Source organism: Strix uralensis, chromosome 2 (genome assembly GCF_047716275.1).
Source record: "Strix uralensis isolate ZFMK-TIS-50842 chromosome 2, bStrUra1, whole genome shotgun sequence".
Classification (NCBI taxonomy): domain Eukaryota; kingdom Metazoa; phylum Chordata; class Aves; order Strigiformes; family Strigidae; genus Strix; species Strix uralensis.
This window is the reverse complement of record NC_133973.1, coordinates 53766599-53787438: the sequence shown is the minus strand read 5'-3', so window position 1 is coordinate 53787438 and position 20840 is coordinate 53766599. Positions and strand designations below refer to the sequence as shown.

General features: G+C 39.8%; 1 long non-coding RNA gene across 1 annotated transcript; it reads right to left on the bottom strand.

The window, feature by feature from the left end:
* Positions 1–15329: 15329 nt before the first annotated feature.
* LOC141940159 (uncharacterized) lies at positions 15330–20122 on the bottom strand. The gene is made up of 3 exons (XR_012627899.1): positions 20098–20122; positions 18363–18458; positions 15330–16031 (listed from the first exon to the last, which is right to left on the bottom strand). It is a non-coding gene; the product is annotated as an uncharacterized LOC141940159 (long non-coding RNA).
* Between the last annotated feature and the right edge of the window lie 718 nt (positions 20123–20840).

Below are 20840 nucleotides of genomic sequence, written 5' to 3'. Positions count from 1 at the left end.
CATGTAGCCAGTTGGGAAGTATGGTTTCACCTGGTCCTTCTGCTAGAATTGCTCAGGGACACCTCATAAATCAGAGTGAGAACAGAGTTGTGGGCCCTGGGTGGATCCAGCATGTTTTAGCCATAGACTGGGACTAGAAATCTGAAGGAAACACCGCAGGATAAGTGCTCTTAAAAAAAATGCCGATGCTCTCAGAAAATTAAATCATTAGGAACATCATACAAAATATGTGACATTGTCCATAGCATTTCTTTGAACAACAAAGCATGTGCATGCTTTTGAAAGCATGTACAACAGAGGAATTATATTGTAAATAAATGGGAGGAATTTGTCTTATGATGCACTGAGGATTGCTTCCTTGGCTTTCTTAGTAGCCTAGAACAAATTAGCAGGAGCTTCATTTTCTTTCAGTAGAACTGTTCCTCTCCTACAGCCACAATAATCTATCTTTCTGGCTATAAGTAACATAAAAAGGTTTAATGTGTATCTCTTCAGTGATAAATAAATCCACCTTCTCTGTAGGATTGTGTACCTTCCTGATACGAGTCTTTTGTTTGAAAATGAAACAAACACATCTCAGAAATAACAGTGTAGAGTAAAAGCTGACCTTGAAAACAGCAAGGACATTTACAGTTTCAAGTGATGAGGCAGTATATGATAGATGAAGGGAATGCCTGGAAAAATGGCAGGATGGTGTGCAATGGTTCATACACTGTCTCTGCAGAGCAGCTGTTGAGGGTCAGCAACTCAGCTGAGTTTTGGAGAGGAGGGAGGTGTTGGAGGGTTCAAAAGCCCCTTAAGACATTCACTGTGCCTGAAGAGAAACCATTTCCTATTTGCCTGTGTCTGGAGACCAGCTGAAAATAAAACTGCTGGGAAAAGGAAGTATTATGTTACCCTCCTAGACCATCCAACTGCTGGTGCAGCATTGTCCTCAAAAATAAACCAATTTCTGATTTTTGACATGAGATAATTTTGGAGCTTGGATGATTTTGCTTTTCAAGGAATTATCTGTGGAAAAAATTCCAAACTCTTGACACAGCAAAAGTTACACTGACTAATGTATAACTATTTAGATGTTATACTGTTAAAGACCACCTGATTCTCCACTCCTCTTCACCCAGTGTACTACTGTTCTGGCTGCTGGTAGCTTGTACTATCCATAAGCATAGATGTAACGACCCCTGATAGAGACTGGTTTGTGGGCTGAGGCAGCCAGCACATAAGGCGCCTGGCTCACCCTTGGCTGTTGTGCACACATTTTCCAATATGAAGAAGACATCAAGCCTTCCCTGACCTGCTTCCCTGCTTCTTCTGGTCCTCAGGGCCACCATCAATACAGACCTGAGGCACTATTATCTGAGCAGCAGGAAAGCCACTTGCCTTCTACTTTTCTTCCCTTTCAGGCACAATTTTTGCCAGAATAATTCTGCTACATCCTACTACTGATTTCAAGTGCAGACATGGAGAGGCAGGGGAACCCTTTTCCTCTATGTTGCAGGAGTACAGCTTCAGCATGCCTGGGAAGGCAGTCACGGTGCTTGTCTGACCAAGAAAGCCTTGAAGGATTAGAGAAGCAGGCAGTGCTCCTGCCAAGGGCCCTGTGCCCCTGTTCTCCACTGCCTTGGTGTCCTAGCCCTTGAAGTACCAGGTGAAATCAAAACAGCAGATATCCCATGGAGCAGAGAGTGCTTATACTTTGAGACAGATGATGATTTGCAATACAGTGCAGAAGCAGGACTTCATATCTTTGTGAAAAGCTTAAGCTGGCTCTGATTGTGTGTCTCTTCTCAACTTGCTACAGTTTGAGAGGAGCTGATGACTCTCCATGTCCGTGTCCCTGTCAGGCAGACCCCCGACGGGGTCCAAGCTGATCCAGGAAGAACATGCACTGCAAGCTCAGCTGTCATTTGACTCCACATCCTATTACCATTTCCAGCATTATCTGCTATCTGCCTTCCCCTGTGCCTTGTGTATTAAAGAAGATAACTCAGCACTGCTGGAATAAATATAGCACACAGCTCTCCTGTCAGGGTGCTTACTTCATTAGTCAAAGAAAGAAATGTGTCTCATAGTTTTTTCCTTGTAATTTTCCTGAAAGTTTTTCTGCTGGAGGCCATGTATATGTAGTCAACCATAGCATATATTGTCTAAAACAATACTTGAGCTCTCTGTAAGTAACCCTTTCAGCAGCATAACTTATTTTGGAGGAAGAAAGGAATGATATTGGGAGGACTGAGAGCTGAATGGTGCACAGCCCTTCCCCACAGGGTTCAGCTGGGAGGACAGTCACTTCAGGCTTTGGACCGAATCAGCCAACGGTGAATTTTGGAGGGAGTAGCAAGGTTTTGTAGTCAGGCCACAACCTCACTTATTGGTAAATGTGTCCATCTCTTGCCAGAACAAATCTAGGCAAGCCACTGAATGAGAAGAGTGATTCTTTCCTGTGATTCCCTATTCATCACATGCCTGGACCACAGGCCACATGGCTGCTGTGTTACCATGTCTTCAGGAGGCTGGGTACACTTGGGCCCCTACTCCTCCCATTTCTACCCTCGGGGGAGTATGAATAAAAGGCCCTTTTTAAGAGCTTGGAGGCTGGTTTTTCTGTTGAAGACTGCTATGGGTGTATACCACAAGAAAGATCTTTGTAAGTGCAGTTTATTTCAAATATTTCAAATTTTAACAAGGTTTAAATGGACACTGTGTCTAGGTCATATGGTCTCCTTTTTGTTTCTTTGTTTAGATAAAGTAAGCTTGGAATATTTTTGTTTTATTATTTTATTTGAAATTATTTGTCTTCCAGTTTCCTTTCCCACTAGAAATACAGACACTGTGCTCTCTTTTTCCCAGAGGACTCTAAGGATAACTGAAGAGTTCACAAGTTTGTATCATCAGAAGCACAAAAGCACTGAGTAGTGATAAAGAGTGCATGGATTTTTAGCCAGGTTGCTTAAAACTCTTTCCCTTGTCTGTTTTTGTTGACTCTTAATTAACTCAAGCACCTTCCAGACACTCAAGGCTTGAGGAAACTCCACAGACCAGTTTCTCAGTCCTCTAGGAAGGCATAAAAAAAACATTGGAGAAGGCAGCAGATTATATCTCAGAAATAAGAAATGCATGGTGAAGAAAAATCTTTATTTGAGTTTTGCACTTCTTTATGCAAAATCAAGTGGAAAGAAAACATGCAAAGTTTTTTTTCTTGTGTGCTTTTGTGTATATATATAATACTGAATGATGTGAAGTAAGATACTGAAGGTCAGGAAGCTTGTTAAACAAATCTTAATATGGAATGAATCCTACTTTTAACACAATAATTATGATTAACACTGCTGATGAGGAAGAGTGGAAGGTATTTTCTCTGCAAAAGATACTGTAGCATATTTAAAGTGGCAACTCCTACATTTAATCAGAATTTGCAAGGGACCACCTCACAGAAAAATATTAACTAAGAAACAGGTTGCTGCAAAACTGGATAGTGTGATTTATCCTGCCAGATGTGGTTAAACTATAATTTATGATCAGTGGCCTATATATCATGCTTAAATAGTTGCACTCTCTTTCAGATAATAAGTACTAGGTTCACCTTTCTTCCTTCTATACTGAAAGGGGCTGTCTCTGTTTGGATGGCCGATTCCTGAGCCAAACCCAGGGAATTTTCTTGATGCTAATGGAGGAGGGCAGAAGATAACATGTAAATCCAATTTTGAGGATAATGAGTCTGCTCTCCACTTTCCAAAACTGGCAAGCTCTTTTTAGATAGAGCTGTAACAGCACATTTTTCTCATCCTCTGCCCTTTTCAGGGGTCATTTGACCTGGTATACACTTGTCAAATAGTACAGATTGCAAGACAGCTGAGACATATCCAGGGTGTCGGAAAAGGTATCAGGTGGATTTTTCTCTCACAGTAGAAAATGTTACACAGGAGTTGTTTGGGACTTCAGACAGAAAAAGCATGTGACCATAAGAAAAGTCAGAGCAGCAGGCTGGATCTGAAATGGCAATGACTGTAGGTGCTATCAGAGAACCAGCAGGAGGAAGGTGGAGAAATATTTTGAAGCTCAAACACTTACTTCTTTTCTCACTCTCCATGAAGATTTGATATCAAGAATTTACAGAGAGCATTCTCTGGCAAAACTAAGAGTGACAGGGGTCCTCTACATACGTGCATATCATCTACTGTTGCATCTGCAACATTCATCTCAACAGCCTTTGTTTCTCTCTGTGGTCCCTCTAGTTGTTTTTAAAAGTCAGAATAAATAGTCTGAGGGTGGAGATACAGCTGCTATAAGCTATAATTTGGCCACACATAAATACACAGCTTCTGCAGCAAAATGCTGCTAAGTTCTAGACAGTAAAGAAAAAAAATTATAAAGAAGATTAAATATAGCTTGGGTCTTATTCCTTGTTGAGTGTCCCACAGCCAGTTTCAGGGGATGTTTATCATCGGCATTTTTGAGCTAACTCTGCATTCATATTTAGTTTGTTGCCAGTTCATGTTCTGCCACAACTCTGTTCCCTCACTTGGAAATCATGTCTTATTTTTATGCAGTTTATACCATGTCTTTCAGAGATTAGTCTAGCAATCTTCCAGGTATCCCATGGATGTAACTAACTGCTGTATTAGAATAACTTCTGATGTGAAAAGCTAGAGATTCACATAACATTATCCTGACACATGATTGGCTCTGTGAATTACTTACCCTAAGATGTCCCAGCATGTGCTTGTGCTAAATAATTAGCTATACCTTTTATTCAGCCATACTTAACTGAGGTGTGATAGTGTTTATCAGGGACTGATGGTAAAAATATGTAGATTAAGGTGATGTTGAGGCTTGAAAACATTTATAAACAAAGATGGTTAAAAATGGATTGTTCAATATCACTGAGTTAGGCAGGCGTCTCCTCTGAAAATTCAGGAAACATTGACATCTCCCTCCTGGAGTTCCAGCTTAGATACAAAAAATGACAGAAAGTCAAAAATAAGGTACCAAACCAAGCATAGTTTTATGAGGAGAATGCTTGTTAACCAGGATATGTCCTTGGGATTATCACTGCTAAAGACCTATGCACTGGTTTTGGCTGGGATAGAGTTAATTTTCTTCATACACGTTCATCTGACCAATTCTGTGCTTGGACCTCTCACTTCACAGGGGGAGGTGTCTGTCTTCATGGGAGATGTGGTCTGTGATCTAGGAGTAGTTGCTAGGCTTGCAAGCATTGGACTGAAGGATGAATGGGGTAAGGCACAGTGCTCTGGAAACTTCTGCTAAGGTCAGCTCTGTGACAACCATGTCTCTGTAAGTAAGTGGGCATCCCAAGGAGAGCTACAGGTGCCTGTGCTTTAATGAAGGACTAGAAATGATGTGGAGCTGAGGAGCACCTTCACACCTGTGGTTCCTGCAGTCAGTGCTGAGCTCGGTCTGTGGTAAAGCCAGGAATGATAGCAACAAAGCAGTTGCAATGAATTCTAGGGAATTTCAGTAAAAAATATCAAATAGGAAATGGAGCATTTCAAAAAGAGCTGCTGGAATAAGGGTTTACATTGTCTAACAAATAGTCTGCCTCTTCTTATGCTACGTAGATGGACTCTGAAGGCAGTGTAAATTTTCCTCCTTTATCTAACAATTTTAACACTGAGATAATACTGCAGTCATGCTCCTGAATCCAAATCCTTGTTTAATATCACAGGCAGGGTTTCTGCCAGTGTTTTCTCAAGAGAGCAGCTCTATTTCATGAAACAATTACATTTAAATTTGTTTGGTGGCCTGAAAGTTCTCAACTGCATTTCAGGCTTATAAACACAGTGGGAAGAAAATTATTCCTGAAAAATGAGAATAGAGTCAAGTTGGGGATAAATATCTTAAATTATAATCTCAGCCACAAATCCTGTTTCAGGACCAGAGAGCAGTCAAGAGAGGTCATGATCCAGACTGACAAGGGATGAAATTGGCAGTGCTGGTTTACAGAATCTAGCACAGGCGTGTTAAGCCCATACAGTGAAAGAGAAAAAGATGTTAGACTGAAGTGACAAAATCAGAGAGCAATATCTGATTTGCTAAAACAATCCATAAGAGGTAGACTTCCTTCTTAGGGAGAAAGTTCACCAAGATGCAGAGTCCTGTGCTCAGTTAAAGCTGTAGCAAATGTGTAGCTGTGATAAAATTAATAGTATATAAGAATTAACCAAAAAAATTTTTAACAGCAGTAAGTAAAAACCTTTCATTCTGATTGACATGAACTCTATAAAATTGTGGGGACTGCTTAGGGGTTTGAATGCTAGTAACATAATAACTGTTTTGAGACGAGGCTCACTTCTGCACCTATTTTCCTATTACAATAATGTCAATGTAGAAAAGCAGTTGTGCAAGATGAGAGCTATGCCTGATCACAATATGAGATAAGCCTTGTGGAAACTGGGCTAGCAGATTTTAACAAGTGTATAACAAGGTACTTTCATGTGTCCAAGATATGGCTATGAGTGGCCAGCTCAACAGGAGGATCTATTCTGAGAAAACGGGGTCAGCACCCAGTGACACAAATGAGATGGGCAAATCATGCCCAGAGAATACCACTTTGGCCTGGAAGTCTTTTTCTGACTGAGAAAGGTGCCTGAACAGCGCTGTATATATTTTCTTGCAGCTGGCTCCACTGACACTAGACTTCTCAGTTCTTCATCACCTTCATGGTTTTATGCTTCTCAGCATTGCAACAACAGCCAGCTAAATTTGGAGTTGAACTATTTTTGAACATCAGTTTTTAGAAGAGGCATTGTCAATGTCTTGCTAGTTTGTGTTTTGTCTTTTGCAATGCTTTTTGAACAGAGAGTTTAATTGCATATACTGATGAGGTGACACTGGAGAGCTCTGGTCTCCTTTACACTGTGTCCTATACCTGGCTTTGCCTTGCTATTAATGCCTTGTTCCTACCTCCTCCTTGCCCTAAATCAAAAGAGCACTGCATTTTCTGTTGTACATGGCCTGAAACTTGGTCTTCAGCAACAAATGGTTTTCCTTATACAGGTTCAGTGATCTAATTTGCCTGTTCAGTGGAAAGGATGACCAGATGCAACTGAAAAAAAGATTTTGCTCTTTGTTTTTGTCACATTTTAGCCCATGCAAAGAATGGAAGAATGAGGTAGGTTTGCTCTCACTGCAGCTTCATTGCTACACATCTGATGCTCTTCAGTAGGGTCTGTGTAGAGATGATACAATAGCAAGGCCAGTTGTGAAGGGCTCTTGTCAATGCAGTCCCTGCATAGATGGGAAACACAGTGAGAGAGACAAGATCTGACTGAAAATCGTTCTGTGAATTTGTGGTTTTTTTAACTGGTGAAACTTTTTTTTTTTAATGTAAATGTTCTTACTAAAAACTCAGTCAGGGAATGATTGCCAGGTCTAGGGTAGTGGTGTTACTTGTCTGGAAGGAGAAAAGAGAAAGCCTTGTTTTCTCTCTTGGCTAGAGAAAACAAGAAGCCTGGGGCAGGGAGAAGTCTAGGGAGGGAAAGAAACCACCAAAGATTTCCCAGCTGGACCTAGCAGGGACAGGCTGCATGTGTTTTTCCTTCTGTGCCTGGTTTCCCGAACAGGGGGCAGACCACCCTTCTCCAGGCACTCCTTGGTGCCTTCTAACATGTTCTATGCATTACCTTTGAAGGGCAGCAGTCCACACAGATGGGGAGAGATGTCCTTCTGTGCTTTCTTGGGGATGCTTGAACAGATTGCATTCTTCAGGGTGGTTAGGTTTTGTCCCAAATTACAAAGAACAGCTTTGCAAAGTTGCTCAAACAGTGGTTTATCCAGAGGAAATCATGTGTAGCTTGTGACCTGATGGCATTGTGGCTGACTCAAATGGGTTCTGAACGGTAGCAGATGGTGTTACTGAATCTGGCTTTTGTTATCCAATGCAGTTTTATGTCAGTAGGCAGAGTGTTGAAAACCTTTCTTCAGTATGCTGCACCTTCAACACCACACATGAAGACAAGAATCTTTTAGCTCCTCCCTCCCAGTTCATGACATTTATTTAAGCATGGCAAGAAACATCTTCTTTCCCCAAAACTTATTGTTAAGCATGATGTCATATAGTATGGGATATACATTCAGTCAGTTCAGGTCAGCTCTCCTGGCTGTATCCCCTCCCCAGCCTGCTTACGCTGGGGCCATGGTGGGAAAAAGAAAAGGCTTTGATGCTGTGCAAGCACTACTCAGCAATAGCTAAAACACTGTGTGCTATCAACACTGGTTGGGTCACCAATCTGAAGCATAACACCATACAGGCTGCTATGGAGAACATTAACTCCATACCTGCCAAGCCCAGTACTATCTCCACCTCTTATTCAATACCATTTACATCATGCTCAGGTGCCCCCACTACCCAATACATCCTCGGTATCCAATACACCCTTGTCGTGGTTTGGCTGGCAGCCAAACACCACACAGCTCCTCCCTCACACTCTCCCAGCCCTGGGGTTGGGGAAGTGAACTGGGTGGGTAAAGGGAGACTTGTAGGTTGTGATAAAAAACAGTTTAGTAATTATAATAAAATAAAACAGTAACAATAATAGAAAGTACAAAAGGATAATGCACAATGTGATTGCTCACCACCTGCCAACTGATACCCAGCCTGTTCCCGGCTAGCGATCCCAAAAAACCCAAGATCTGACAGTTACAATTTTGGTAGCAATAGAGAACCCCACTCTTTCCTGGCTGCCCCTACTTTATATGCTGAGCATAACATTGTAAGATGTGGAATATTCCATTGGCTAACTTGGGTCCGGTTTGCTGGCTGTGGCCCCTCTCAGCTTCTTGTACACCTATGTATGGACAGGACATGGGGAGTTGGAGAGACCTTGGTCTCCTAGCAACAAGTGTAAACATCAGTGTATTATCAGCATTCTTCTCACTGAATCCAAAACATGTTGTTGCTGCAGTGAGCTTTCTCTGCCATGTTACATGTGTAGTTTTTCATGACTGCTTTGTAAAGTCACAGTGTGAAGGGTCAGGCTACATCAGGTCCAATCCCTAGTCAGATGAGTGTTGCTGTATTTTCTGATGTCCCCATACCAGAAAGAAAAATGACCTCTCATTCATGTTTTTAAGCAGCTACCTTCAGACTGTTTAGTATGAGTCACTTGCCCTTACAACACGGGTCTATAAGAGTTGTGCCAAGGTTTTATTCCACATTACTTTTTTTTTTGGTGCTGCTCACCAAAGTCTCTTGTTACTGTGATTACTGTTGTACACACCCTACTGTTGGAGAAAAAATGTTCAAAATTCTAAGCCACCTTTTCAATTAACAGGCAAGAACATATCTTCCTCCCAGTGTTGGCAGGAAAGTCTAATATGGAATTGGTGTCAAACCTATACATAAGTGGACCTTCCAAACAGTTTTTTCAAATGAGAGGTTGGCCTATTGACAGGGAAATTGAAAGAGGTAACTAAAATATTACAAGCAAATACGTTTTATTTCCTCAGCCAAAGCTTAAGCAAACATCATATTTCTAGAGAAATTTAGAGATTAATCAACAGTCACATTTATTTCTCTGTGTATATTCCATTTCTCTTTTGAATGAACCATTAAAGAAGGAATTGAACAAAGATATGACAATTTCTTCCTACTGATACCAAACAAATCTGAAGCAGATGATGTAATAAAATTGACAAAGCAACATGAAGGAGGATGAAAGAGAGCTCTGATGCTGGCAGCTTGAAGCCAGGAAATACTCCAAATTTTAAAGCTGACGTGGCTCTGATGAAATCATAGGATGCACATTCAGCAAAAACATATAGCAGTGAACACTAGCTGTCTTGACAAGCTGCCGCTAGAATGGATACTTGATTAATTTTATCTGTATTCACATTGCTACTTGACATGACCAAATTAATTTAAAAATACTGAGATAAACGCTTTCATAATTCACTATTGCAGGAAGGATACAGTGCAAATGCAACCTGGAAAATTAGTCCTACAGTAAACAGGATTTATCACTTCTCTAACAGTTTTGCTCATTGGGGTATACAGGTAGGCTTGTACATTAGAATTATCATGAGAGCACATATTTTATATAAATACAGTTTAAATGTTTATTCAAGTTAAAAAAATGGTTTACTGGTTTATTGAGTAAGGGTTTTATTTGAAAAAATACTATCCTGTTTTGTGAACTCTAGGCTATAATTTATTCATACTTTTACTTACCATTGATTACAATTCCTAAATAAATTAATTCTCTCTTTAACAGCTAAATCTAGAGGAAAGAGGATCCAACACAAAAGCTGTCCTATCAACAAGCAGTAATTCTGCAAAGAGCAAGGTTCTAGGAGTAAATTCTGGGGTACTTCTTTTAATGCAGTTTTCCTTGTGCTACTTCCAACATTAATAGAAGCATTATTTTTCGTGTTTCTAGGTATCTATTTAGAATATCAGGGAACTTTCAGTTACATACTCCCTCTCTTGTAATTTTTGTTCCATAATTCAAGCTACTGTTATTTGGTTTGACGACTCCTGGAAGCTGTCAGTGCTGTTTCTGGTCACAACCAGCATCATAATATGGGAAATACTGCACTTTTGCCTTAAAGAAAGGAAGTCCATCTAGGGTGTTTCTGTATTCTGACAATACTTAGGTGCAGGATGGCAGTCCTTTGACACAATTGCAGCTGGGTGTGATTTAGAAAGAGCTGTGCTGAGACTTCTCCAGTCCATACTAGAAAATCTTTTCACAAAGGGCTTAGAAAGGGAGGATGTGTATCACCGTTTGTGAGAGACGAGAAACCAGGCCTGCGACAAACTAAGAAAAACAGCCTGAGAAAGAAAAAGGTGAAGCTGATCGAAGAAATGCCTCAGACACTCACAAGACAAAACTATGAGTCACAGGGTGCATTCTGTGGAGGTTGAAGCTGATAAGGCTGCCCGAATAACACAAGATGCAGCTGGAGGAGGGAGCCCTGTGGAGACAGGACGGCTCTGCTCTGGTGCACCTGTACAAATTTCAAGGGCCATCGGTCTGGTGAATGACCTTTGCTTCATTATCCACGAAATGCATATTAAAGTTAACACCCCTCAATATGCTAGTGAAGGCTAACATGATCATGCTAATTACATCATCCCATGAAACACCTTACCCCTCCCCGTACATGGGATACGTAGGTATGTGGGTCGACCTAGGGGATAGACCCAAGGAAAGTGTGTATAAATCGAGGGAGGGGGAAGAAAGGGGGGGGCCTGGAGAGTGCAGTGAAGTGAAGAAGATGGATGCAAGTGAAAAAGATGGATGCCTCCTGTGCCTCCTGGAACCCTCACCGGTGGGATCAACACAGAAACACAGACTGGTGATCTGTATTTCCCCATTCCCTCTATCTCCCTCTTTTCCCTTTCCCATTAAGAAATGCAAAGCATATTGTATTGCTTGCCACAACTTGCTATATACTTAGCCAATTATCGTGTGTTCAATTGGTACATTGTGGGTAGATAATAAATGTTTGGACTTGGAGACTTGTTGTCTGCTCCACTGGGGTTTTGCGAATCTGAGTCACTTGTCTCCCTCATCTGAGCGGGACATGACACCATGGACCTTTTTTTTTTCCTCCTAGCCAAGGAGCACTGATATAGGTGAAAGTATGAACCAGTTGGTGAGAGGAATCAAAACGTGAAGGTGATGTTCCTGCAAGAAAACATTCTTACATCATCCTTGAGAATTTTGCCATGCAAATCGTGAGGTAGTATTCAGGTGTCTAGTATACCTGAGATGCCTTGGGACATCTGAGACATACATAAGGCTGCTGATAAGCCATGGATCCTACAGGAGATCTATCTGTACCCTTTTAGATAGAAATTTGTAGTCCAAGTGGGACAAGGGAGACTTAATTGGCACCAGATGTCCTATGTTTTCTATTTGGAAGATTTCTGTCTACATCACTTCTCAGTTGAGTACCCTGTGGTTGTAAGGACAGGGCAGAGAGGAGAGAAGGGAGGTTCACATATATGCATTCATAAAATGTGTTTTGTAGGTTGGAGAAGATGTTCCATATCTCTGCCATAGCTGCTAATATGAAAACTCATCATGTTATACATAACATTTTATGAGTGTGCCTTTCAGCATATGAGTTGTTCCTACCACATTTGCTCTGAAAACTTGCCTCTCGCCCTACATGAGTCATGATCTGGAGGAGAGGAAGTTTGAGCGCATCAAGGCATGGATACTTTGTGAGTAAGCACTTGTGTGGACATATGTTGGCCTTAGGTGTTCTTTTGCACTTCAAGAAGGATTGTTTGAAATGGAGATTGCTCATAGAGATGTTCCCTGAAAGCAAGTAAACTGTGTTACAAAAACTGATGAAGTGATTTAATCACCTTTATTCATAAAAGTACATTTAAACATATTTTTCTCTACTGTTCCCTCTAATCTTCACACTGACACAGTCAGTGGCAGCCTAGTTATGCTGAGGTTTTCTGTTTGATAGAACCAGTAGAACGAACTGTTAATTACAGAACAGTTCATGGGCAGTGAAGGTGTTTTCTTATTTGTTCATATTTGTATTGTATTCTCATGTCATGTATAAGAAAATTCAAGTGTGTTTGTTTCATTTTTCTTCAGGGAACAGAAAATGTTGTTGCAATCTTTATTTGGACATGTGCTAATTTTCCTTCCCAATCTAGGACAAGGTGGTTTGGAAATGGCCTTGATAGACTGCTGTGGGGACTGTTCCCAAATAATGAACATTATTAAGTAGCCAGATCTAGTTCAAGGATGATGGCTTTGGTAATTCTGTGTAGAAGAGCATGGGGTTTGCTTTGTGGTATAATTAGTCAGTGCATGAAGCACATCTGCTTTATTTAAATGTAAGCCATACTCTTGGTTTATGAAAAGCAAACATCTGCCATAGAATTGCTAAAGTACGTACCTTAAAATACCTGCTTCTGATATGCTGCTACGTATCTTAAGATAAATTAACAAAAATACATAATGATATTTTAATACTGAATTTATGGTTGTTTGTCATTTAATTCATAGCTCTTTCCAAGAACTGTACTTTTAACATGCATAAGTCACTTGGTCTAAAAATGTCGTCTTTATTTCTGAATCATCTTTCACATATTAACCAGAAGGCTTGCTTCTCTCCCAGCATGAGTAGATCTCATGCATTTCTCTGCTTAATTGTGCTGAGATTGATTCCTCTTGACCATTGCTTAGTGATGTTTACCCATGAAAGATTTAAGATCAGTTTATCTCATGTTGATTTCTAACAGAATAAGAGGCACTGATTGATGGAATGATCATTTAAAATTCCCTGTATATTTTGAAATTGCCATAGATTTTCTTTTTGCAGAGGTATTTACAAGAAAAATACTAAAATATGCCAATAGAGTAGATGAATGTGAAGGTCAGACCGATTTTTTTGCTGTATCAAAAAGCTTAATTCCCTAAATGGTGATACCTTTTACTAATGAGAAGCACTATTATCCTCTGTCTTTCCTAACAGTGTATTAAGTTTGCTTGAAGTTTTAACTTTCTCTCTCCTACTTACTGTGACTAGAAAATACAATTAATACATTTTATAATTAAATTGCCTAGTTACTTCATAGAAAACTCAACTGTAGTACTTCAAAATCAACCCACTGAAAGAACTTGGCATAGTATTTTCACCATTCTGTTTTAAAATGGCAAGCTTGAAAAACAAAGTAAAACTTGTGTGATGGCTTTTTGTCACTGAACAACCTTTAGCCAATAACTGATTGCTTACACAGTGACAGTTAGAAAGAAGGAAAAGCTTGCTCCCTCAAGACCCTAAAAGTGAGAAGTCCAGGTTTTCATGTGTTTCCTCTCAAACATTCCACTCTCCAGTTATAGATGTACTTAAAGGCATGGCTGTTAAAAACAGCAGTGACTTCTCTGAAGGTCAGAGATATATTTCATAGGAGGAATTACTTTTAAAAATCATCTGCTGCCTGAACAGAGGTAAGATAACAGCATAGGTTTATGTTAATTTAATTTCCTTCTGTACATTCTCTTCTTGGTTTAGGGGGAGGGGGCAGTTGCGGCCTGTTTTGAAGGGAAGAGGGGAAATGAGAAGAGTAAATGTCTTTAGATAAGGCTGTGAAAAATAACCATGACATTACTACAATGAAGTATTCATCTTGTCCAGCAGACAACTCTATGGAACCACCTTCCATTAGAAAATGGAGATTGTTAAATCAAGAGTATTTCACAGGGATTTCATTATAAAGTTTTGAAAATAAATGTTTCAAGTTCATTTTCAATGAAACAAAGTATACAGTTTTGTATGCTGTATGTTAACAGTAAGTGTGAAATACACACCACATTAACATAATTATATATGTATTACATGCCACTGTTGAAGTGTTTCAACTTTTAAAAAAGAATTTTGATACTTTTGGCTGAGGGCATTCTGAGTTTCATTCTGTGGAAAATTTTTATTTTAATTGCAAGATTTGTTTCAGGAGAGAAACAATGAACAGCTCTATGTGTAATTAAAGTTCTGTAGCAGATGGGGATGTTACCTAGAATGAGAAATATTCTGCAACATTCTGTTCATGTTCACATACTTGGCAGTCTTCAAGAAAGGCATAAGCTTGCACTGTTAAACTTCAGAAAGCAGTGTTTCTTCCTAATACAATGTTTTAGGGTTAAAAAAAAAAGAGAGAAACTAAGATGGAACTCAAAACCAAGTTTATTTTTCTCTCTTAATACCTCTTTAGAGTGTATAAAATAAAACATGGTTTTATTTTGTTTTATCCATTTGTCAAGGAAAAAGAAAAGTTTAAATTTGTGCCCCTGTTTGTGAAAAAGGAGCTAGCAACTAGTACATGAGAGAGTAACCTTTTCATCTAAACAGCTTTTCAGTGCTTATGTATGTTTGCAGAAAATAACATTTTTTTGCTAGCATCTGTCTGTAATGCCATCTGCTACTATGCTTCAGGCAGCTTTGATTGTGTAAACTTAGGTTTTCAAACAGTTTGCCAACGGTAGTGGTTTTGAAAATGTACCCCATTCATCCCCTACTAAGACATTTGACGGCATTCAGCAGACCCAATGCAGAATGGATCAGCCTCAACTACAGTGAAAACATTTCTGGTTTCCTCACTTCTACTTGTGCCTTCAGATGTACGACAGACACCAGGACAAGCCTTAGGGACAGATAACAGTATTCTGCCTGTCACTACAAATTTGTATTAAATACACATCTATAGTAATTTGTAATTCCATTATTGGATTTAACACCTGCATTCACAGGTTCTTAACATCCTTTCCTTATTACATTATTTTGTCACAGCTACTGAAAGACAAGTTAGTCCCATAATAATGAGCGCCACTATTACCGACAGCCACACACCCTTATGTGTTCTGTTGACCTGGAACAAAAGATAAAGCCTTACCATTTTTGGGACTGCTTGGGCAACCATCTCTTAGGCTGTACTTGTATAGTTATATATCTATTCTTCTGTTGAAGAGCCTTAAACTTTGTCGTATGACCTATTCCCTGCCTGTCCCCTTTGCTCTTGCAATGTGTATGGAGACAGCCTATCTGTACCCACGCAATACCTGACACATTGTTCTGCAGAATAGGTGCTTGTGGGGTGTATCCCCAGTTCCTTAGTGATACACATAGCTGAACCTTTCTGGGAATTTTTCTGTGGGGTGCTGTGGGACAAATTCTTCAAATCCTTATTTTTTTTTCCTTCTTAAACCGCTCCCACCTTAGAACACCCATCTTAGAAGCTGCTTTAGCCCTTGCCATTGCTTTTGCCAACATGAGCTTTCTGCACTGTATTTTGATATGCTTGTAGCAATGTGAAATAGCCAAGAAGAGAAGGTCCTCAGAGATGGAACCACAGAAGTCAGGTAAAGGGTCAGCCATGTCAATATGATGTTACTGAAAGACTTTCAGGACTTTATGGAGGCAAAATTTGAGGAGATGGGTAGTATTTTTTTTTTTTCCAGTTGAATCTGCAGAAACTCACAGCCCTTCTTGAGCTCTGAAGGAGGAACAGCATCATACGTCAAGCTAAAAGCAAACTGGAAACAATAGAGTTTAAGTTAATTATGTTAATCCGTATAAAATTTAGAGAAAGAGATGATTGACACCTTTGGAGCAGAGAGAGATATTAGCAAGGGAAAGAAAACTTAGTATTTTTTTGTCACTGTGATGCAACAAAAATAAAAGCAAGTAGTTATCACTGGTGGAAGTGAGAGGTTACCAGAGGTGATGGTAGGGGTAAGTAGTAGTGTGCCAAAATAATCTTTTTATGTCTGTGATTTTGAGTATCCATTGGAATGCTGAACTGAGTTTCCAGTTTCATCCTTTGGGTTTCAGTTGTCCATCATTCTTGAGATTCAGGACTGAACTGTCCTTGAGGTGGGCGGTTGTTTTGAGAAGTACCTCCTCCCATTAATAACCATTTGGTTCTGCCCTTCACTGACCACATGAGTTCATCCTTGTCAGTGCAACACCCCTGTCATTAGGACTGAGAAAGACATGTTAGAAGTATCCCACTTGGCTTTCTTGGGATGTCTTCTGCTGTGATCAATACTGATCTCCATTTGAGTCCCAGCGTTTCTGGCTGAAGAGGATCACAGACCCTGGGAGAGACAGACACTATTTTGTCCTGTCTATAAACTTGTCTCACAGGAATGCGAAACCTCTGAGGAACCTGTGCAAGGAGCTTGCCTCATCCTTCTGGGGCCAGAATACATGAATTAATTAGTCTGAGACTGTACCTACACATCATAACAGCTCTGAGTCACAAGAGACTAGGGAAATTGGGGACACCACCTAAACATGTGGTCAATGGCCATGAGCTGCCATTTCAGTGAGTGCTGTCATCTGGGTGGGCACTGGAGATGACCCATACTTGCACTCTGCAGCTCACAGTTCTACAGTGGACATCATAATGGGTCACAGCTGAAAAGTTTACATATCTGGAAGCCAAAGAGATCCAGCAGGCTCAGGTTTCACCAGTCCTTGCAAATGAGCACAGAGTTTTTAACCTGAATGGGAAGAGTCTGAATGTGAGCTTTTTGTAATGTAGATTAATTCCTAATGCAAAAACTAGTAAGATATCTTTCTATCCTGTACCTTCACAGTCAGCATGGAAGGCACGAGTGTCTTTTCTTTACTCACAGCATGCATCGAGTCTGTGACTGTGGTAGGTATTATGCAAATACATGAATAATATTTGCACTACAAGAGCTTCTCAAGTATGGTGTGAATTACAAGACAGCTTGTTATGGCAAATGCGAGACTTTCTTCTGCTTCATCATATGATAAAAAAAATATTAATACATTCCCATTTCAGAGAAACACTGGTTTATACATTTTTAATTGCTACTGTGAAAAACGGGGGAGAAAATGCAAAAGTGAACAAAGCTGTAGGAGTTGGTGGAATCAATACATAGATCAGAGAGCAGAAAAGCTCATTAAATTCTGATGAGTGAAAATTATTTTAAAAGTACATGTTTTGAATCTTGTTAAAGTACCAAGTTTCACTTTTTGAGAGAGAAGCAAAATAAATATATATATATTAATGTAAAATGGATCATCTATTGGAAGTCTGTAATATGTTCTATGGAAAAAGTAAGTTATCAGAAATTTGCCATTTGAAAGTGATTGTGAGATGAAGGGTAAAAAATAAACAACACTAGAATTCTTATTAGCGTCAGGAGTTAAAGAAGCTGAGTCTGGTGTTTCCTTGGACCAGTTGCTCTTGGGACCTATAGAGCTGGATGTCTTGGAATATGGCTCTACATACAGAGGAAAAGGCACAAGAAGTTCTCATCAAATGAAGTTGGATGTGTTCTTCAGAGGTGACTGTACAGCCTGAGACAGTTGAGTGAAAGGAATGGTAATCTCACATAGCTGAAGAATTAAATTCCTTTTGAACGTGGTGACAGTGCTATTACTCTAAATAGTGATAGGTGGAATTAATGTGCTGCTTTTCAGGCTGGAGGATCCTAGTTCTGCCCTGTACTGAGAAGGTAAAATGAAGTAGTATGGAATAACTAGGTGTTAATGCTCTAAATTTAGTAAGCCCATCCAATAGCCTCTTAAACTACTACAGCTGATAGAGTCTTTACAGTAGTCTGCAGAAGCCCTGTAGAAATATTCAGTCCCTCTAAGATTCTATGGTGAAATGAGCTGACCCCATATATGCAGAATGTTAGTAACATGCCTATCTTTCATTGAATATGAAAAACATGGACAAAAAACTACCCATGTTCATATACATGCATGAAGAGCATGCTGGAGAATACAGCTTATAGCAGAGAAGACAAGGTAGCAGTAATTAATTTCCTGGAACAAAACGGCTGGGTACTTAGTAGAAAACACAAATGTACACTTGGACTTACAATAATAATAGCTGGTAACAGAAGGCATGAGAGACCTTGGCTGGGAAGGAGGACGCTGCTTCAGCTCAGTGTGGCTCGAAGTGTGCAGAAAACTCCCTGGAGTTGTGGAACAATACTTGGCTTTGTTAGAGAAGCAGAAGCTTAGAAGGACTTACAGAACTAAGCAAGGACCTCATAGCCTTAGTACCTCCATGGAAACCTGTCTCCTGGGAACTCCAGTTTCTCTGAGAGTTGTGCTTAGCATCTGCACACTTAATTCACTGAATTAATAGTCCTCTTCTGATTGTTTTTTGTTTGGTTGGTTTTTTTGGTGGTTTTGTTTGTTTGTTTGTTTTGTTTTTGTGGGTTTGTTGGGGTTTTTTTTGAGAAAAGTTTAGCTTCTAGGGTTAAAAGAGCCCAGGGACACAAAGAAGCAATTCAGTGATTCTCTGCGATTCCAGACAATGCTGGCATGTTTCCTTGGAGTCCTTCACATTGGATTGAGGTGGTGGGGGGTGGGTGGGTGTGTCTACATTTTTTTTTTCCCCGTTGTGATTGAGGATTCTGAATGGCAATTTTCTGAATGAAGATGAAAGATAACTAGTGATACAACCAGCCCTGAGATACAGACTGGAACCATACAGTAAAGAGGTCAGATTTTGAATTAGCTTAAGGAAATAAGGAACGCTCCTGTCTGAAAGTGGCTAAGCAACATTTACCTATGTAAGAAAACAAGTAGTCTCATCTGACTATGAAGCTAATGGATTATTCTTTTCTGGAAATAAAGGCATAAGGACAAGAAGGAGGAAAAACCTGGGACTATGGATATCTGAGATCCAAGCCACCATTCACCCAGCATCACTGGAATAATCCATCCTCTGCTTGATCTTGCTGTCACAAAGCATAGTGAATTATGTCGGAGATGGAAGCAGCAGACAGTGCCATGCACAGAGCTGGCAGTTGGTCCTCTGGTGGATCCAGATCATCTGGTCTGGTCCTATGATGGATGTGAGCTAGACTTTAATTCTCATTCCCAAAAGCATTTGTTATCTCATTTACAAATCTGGGCTTCTTTAAATGGAAAAAGGAAAACATTTGTTTTTCAAAGTTGCTAGTTTCTTTCTTCTGCACTCAGACTGCCCCTATTCCTATGCTTTTTACTAGCCTGTTACTGTTTCAAAGAATAACATCTCTTCCTCATAATGACAACTTGGAAGATAGCCAAGGAGTGAGAAGGCTTTCAAATTAATACAGGCTGGTGGGGATGTTGTGTCAATAAAGACATTAGGGGCAGCAGATGTTCTGTGATCCCTTTTGTACTTAATGATTGTTGACACTTGCAGAAAACTGTCCTTGTCATTGGTGATCAGGTCACCCCTTCCAGTACTGAGTTCCTATGTGTGTCACTGGGATACAGTTCATTACACTAGAGTAAATAACTTGTACAGACAAATATCTTAATGCCTGTTATCAGGGTTTTTCTATGCCATTCATTTCCTTTCTGTAGAAGAATTTGTATTTCCAATTTATATAAAAAATGTAGTCTTGCTGGATTTGACTGGAGTTGGTAACTTCCTAAGCTAGCATCACATTTACTGATGTTAATTAACCATGGTTTCCTTCATCATTGGTGATAATTCAGAATAAAAATATAATTGCTTTTCAGAGTGAAACATTCTTTGTTTCTTTGCCCTATGTCGCAGGTTATAGGATTTAAAAGTATTCAGTTGTCATCAAATTGAATTCTCCCACTTACCTTTATTTAAAATAGGCTCTTTCTCCAACATGGAATAACTTAAATGATTTCTCTTGATATCAAACCCAGAGTAGTTAGATGTGAGAATAAAGAAGGGACCTTCTGGCTAACTGCAAGTAGCCTATGTCCTGCTGTTCAGCATTTTCCAGGAACATTAAGGATGTGTCAAGTGAGTGCATGCTAGCTCACTGCCTAATTTTAGTCTAGGCAAAAGTGGCAAGTGACACAAACCAATGCATTAAATTAAAATAGCTGGATACCCCTGTGGTCAGCATTGTCTTTATTATATTTAAAAAATGCCTGCAATATAAAGGAGTCTAAAACACTTTCTGGATTTAAAGGTCATCTCCTGATGGCCTTTATTTGTGACATGACATGTTGGAGATATGTATGTGCTTGGCACAATTCAACAAGAAGCAGAGAGATAAAATTATCTTCTAACTGTGGATCTGTGAGGCTGCTGCTTTTGTCTTTAGCACAAATGAGAGAGTACTGAGGATTATGTCATTTATACCAGCCAAGGATGGCCTCAGAGATTGGGTTAGCTGTGGTATAAGATGCCTTTCCTTTTTTCTTCTACATCTGGCTCTCTGGGTTCAGGTAGAGTGGATTTCTTTGTGGCTTATATAGGAATTAATCAAATGGGCAGAAAACCAAAATTTAAGCACTGGGTAATTCTCTTGTGCAGCATTAAGCTCTGTAATTTCTATAGCTGCTACATTCTATGTAAAATATTAGGTGAA